The sequence below is a fragment of the Crotalus tigris genome, unplaced genomic scaffold (assembly GCF_016545835.1).
Source record: "Crotalus tigris isolate CLP2741 ecotype Arizona unplaced genomic scaffold, ASM1654583v1 scf7180000020019.1302030, whole genome shotgun sequence".
NCBI lineage: Eukaryota > Metazoa > Chordata > Lepidosauria > Squamata > Viperidae > Crotalus > Crotalus tigris.
In genome coordinates, this window is record NW_024097821.1 from 878,082 (window position 1) to 882,500 (window position 4,419).

Genomic DNA, 4,419 nt, shown 5'->3' on the forward strand with positions numbered 1-4,419 from the left:
CTCCCCCCCATCTCTGCAAGGCTGAAAGTATGTGCAATGGGATTGATTGATTTATTTTTAAAAAGCAATAAACTTGCACTGATTGATCTGCAAAGGTCTAGTTTGATATACTATGGAAAGCATTAAAGGTCTCCAGAGAACTGTTGGAAATGGCAACAGAACTGAAATCTCTCTTTCAAAAGTCAAAACGGCAAAATCTCAGCTAGGATTTGAGGAATGGTGGGGAGGATCCACGCTGCCGTTCCTCCCCCCCCCTTAAAAATAAAACAAAGCCCTAATTGGTGGGAGAGATCTCTAGTGGGAGAGAGATAAATCCTGATGCTAATCATTTCAAAGTATCAGAAGGCATCTTCTGAATTTGTATGCTTGCTCACATAATTAAACGTGTGGCTTTCCTTGAATCCAAGCTGACTTCATGCTGATTCTGTTCTGCTTTGTTTTATTTTTTATCATTTTATTTTATTTTAATTACATTATGTTATTTTTTATTATTCTAAAGGTAGAATGTTATTCACTTAATGACTGTGTTATTGTATTGTATTGTATTCTATTCTAAATTCCATTCCATTCCATATTCCACTTATTCTATTCTATTCTATTCTGTTCTGTTCTATTCTTATTTCTATTCTATTCCGTTCTTTCTATTCTATTCTATTCTATTCTATTCTATTCTATTCTATTCTATGCTATGCTATGCTATGCTATGCTATGCTATGCTATGCTATGCTATTCTATTTTCTATTCTATTCTATTCTATTCTATTCTATTCTATTCTATTCTATTCTATTCTGTTCTGTTCTATTCTTATTTCTATTCTATTCCGTTCATTCTATTCTATTCTATTCTATTCTATTCTATTCTATTCTATTCTATTCTATTCTATTCTATTCTATTCTATTCTATTCTATTCTATTCTGCTATGCTATGCTATGCTATGCTATGCTATGCTATTCTATTCTATTCTATTCTCTATTCTATTTTCTATTCTATTCTATTCTATTCTATTCTATTCTATTCTGTTCTGTTCTGTTCTATTCTTATTTCTATTCTATTCCGTTCATTCTATTCTATTCTATTCTATTCTATTCTATTCTATTCTATTCTATTCTATTCTATTCTCTATTCTATTTTCTATTCTATTCTATTCTATTCTATGCTATTCTATTCTATTCTATTCTATTCTATTCTATTCTATTCTATTCTATTCTATTCTGTTCTGTTCTATTCTTATTTCTATTCTATTCCGTTCATTCTATTCTATTCTATTCTATTCTATTCTATTCTATTCTATTCTCTATTCTATTTTCTATTTTCTATTCTATTCTATTCTATTCTATTCTATTCTATGCTATGCTATGCTATGCTATGCTATGCTATGCTATTCTATTCTATTCTCTATTCTATTTTCTATTCTATTCTATTCTATTCTGTTCTGTTCTGTTCTATTCTATTCTATTCTATTCTATTCTATTCTATTCTATTCTGTTCTGTTCTGTTCTGTTCAATTCCGTTCTGTTCCGTTGTATTCTATTCATATTTTATTTTTATCACAATTAGAAACCATTCATCTCCCTCACAGAGGGCGCCTCATTTCCATGGGTCCACTGATTCTGTTCACATGTACCATAAACTACAGAAACTGCAATAAACCATGATTTCTTAACTAACCCCTCTTGGCTGCATTTGCCCAACAGTAAAGCCCTTCGCCATTGAAACAGGAACAACATTTGCACATGAACCACAAACAAGCAAAGCAGAATGCACCAGACTAGGCCAAACAGAGAGCTGGCTAGTTTGTGGTCTAGCATTTTGTAAGAATGCAAACAATGTCACTGCAGGTCACATGGTTCTGTTTATCCCACCAAGCTAAACTAGTTTTGTTCTCATCCAACATTCTACATGAATGTAAGAAAGATGTTTGGTTAGCCGGGGGGGGGGGTTAGGGCTTCCCCCCAGTTGTGTGAATTGACACGTGTTCATTTTATTATGGTTCATCGCACAGTCAGCCAGATGTTCAGATTGGATTGGGCCTTTGTGTCCATCTCTGGAGTCTTTTTCTAGATGTGCTTGTTTGATGCAGGATTTAAGCTGTATCAAGTCAGGCTGCCTGTTGCAATTGACTGATGGTGAATTTGTCAATGCCGATGGCGTTCAAGTGATGCTCCAGTGACTATTATGCTAGGTCGCACAGCCATCCAGATGTTTAGACTGGATCTGGCAGTTTTGTCCACCTCTGGAATCCTTCCCAAGGACCTGGAACAGACAGATGTGGTTGTTTGATGGAGTTAAAGATTTCATTGCAGAATGGCAGCTGTTCCAAGCAAAGCTGCCTTCTGCAATTGACCGATGGGGATTGTGTCAAGGCAGACAGTGGTGAAAGGATGCTCCAGATGTTTTAGAATTGCACCATTGGGACTATCTTTGCTTTCTTTTGCCGCCTTTGCTCCATTTCTAGAAGCAGTCCTCGACTTACAACAACCACCCCAAATTTTTGTTGCTAAGCAAAAAATGTGTTAAGCGAATTTTACGATCTTTCCTGCCACTGTTGTTAAGTGAATCACTGCAGTTGTTAAGTTAGTAACACAGTTGTTAAGTGAATCTGCCTTCCCCATTGTCAGAAAGTCACAAAAAGAGATCACGTGACCCCGAGGGGACACTGCGACCGTTATAATTATGAATCACTTGCTAAGCGTCCTAAGTTTGATAACCTGAGCACGGGAATGCTGCAATAGTCGTCAGTGTGAAAAATGGTCCTAAGTCACTTTTTTCAGTGCTGTTGTAACTTTGAACAGTCACTAAATGAACCGTCGTAAGTTGAGGACTATGTGTATTTGCAAATCTTTGCATTGTTATCTTCTCCACCTCTTAATCTTTTTTTCAGCTGTCTCCAGGTCCTTATTATACTTTCCTGGCTGAAGTCAAGAATTACATATTTTCCTCAGAATGATGTGAGGTAACCAGCATCCGCATTTTTTCTGTTTTGCTATGTTGTTGCTGTGTTTTTTCCCCTTTTAGTCAGTCCAATTTTGCAATTTAAGATCCAAATGGTCTTGCCCTTGTCTGAAAGAAGAGGGAGTCAAGCTGTTCTCCAAAGCCCCTGAAGGCAGGACAAGAAGCAATGGGTGGAAACTAATCAAGGACAGAAGCAACCTGGAACTAAGGAGAAACTTCCTGACAGTGAGAATAATTAGCCAGTGGAACTACCTGCCTCCAGAAGTGGTGAATGCTCCAACACTGGAAGTTTTTAAGAAGAGACTGGACAGCCATTTGTCCAAAATGGTGTAGGGTCTCCTGCCTGAGCAGGGGGTTGGACTAGATGACCTCCAAGGTCTCTTCCAACTTTACTATTATTATTATTATTGTTGTTGTTGTTGTTGTTATTATTATTATTATTATTATTACCATTGTTCACTTGGTTGGGATTTGGGGAGCTTTTGGGCCTGTTTCTCAACCTCAACGACATTAAAATTCAACTCACGGAATTATCTAGTCAGCCTGCAGGGACTCTAATACCCAGATGTTGAGACTTTGGAGAGAGTGCAGAGAAGAGCAGCAAAGATGATTAGGGGACTGGAGGCTAAAGCATATAAGGAAAGGTTGCTGGAATTGGGTATGTAGTTTAATGAAGAGAAGGACGAGGGGGGACAGGATAGCAGTGTTCCAATATCTCAGGGGCTGCCCCAAAGAAGAGGGAGTCAAGCTAGTCTCCAAAGCGCCTGAAGGCAGGACAGGAAGCAACGGTTATGGAAACTCATCAAGGAGTGAAGTAACCTGGAACTAAGGAGAAACTTCCTGATAGTGAGAACAATTAACCAGTGGAACAACCTGCCTCCAGAAGTGGTGAATGCTCCAACACTGGAAGTTTTTAAGAAGAGACAGCCATTTGAAATGGTATAGGCCAGGGTTTCCTGCCTAAGCAGGGGGTTGGATTAGATGACCTCCAAGGTCCCTTCCAATGTTATTCTGAAAGCTGGATGGCCTCTCCCTGTGTCAAAGAACTCTAATGAAAGAATCCTCCGATATCATTTGCCAGACAAGGGGGAGGGAGGGAAGGGAGGGGGCGAGAAAAGGCAGCAGTTCAACCTTGTGACAGGGTTGGCGCCCAGCCAGCATACCTGCAAGGCAGCTTGGCTCACCCAAATCCTTGGAGGATGGGGAAACTGAGGTTCTGCTCGGACCCAGAGATGAATCAGGCTGGTGATCTCATTTTTGCCTTGATGTTGTAAGACAGGGCGAGTCCCCTTTCTGGCTGTCGTCAGACGGGCCAGGAGGGAAAGAAAAAAGGGGGGACCCCCCACTCTCCAGTCTTTTTGAGCAGCTCCCTTCTCCTTCCTATTCTTTAACCGCATGCTGCATTTTTCTCCTTCCTTTAGATGCCCTTCTCCTCTTCGTTTATCTTCCCCTTCTCTTTATCCTTCG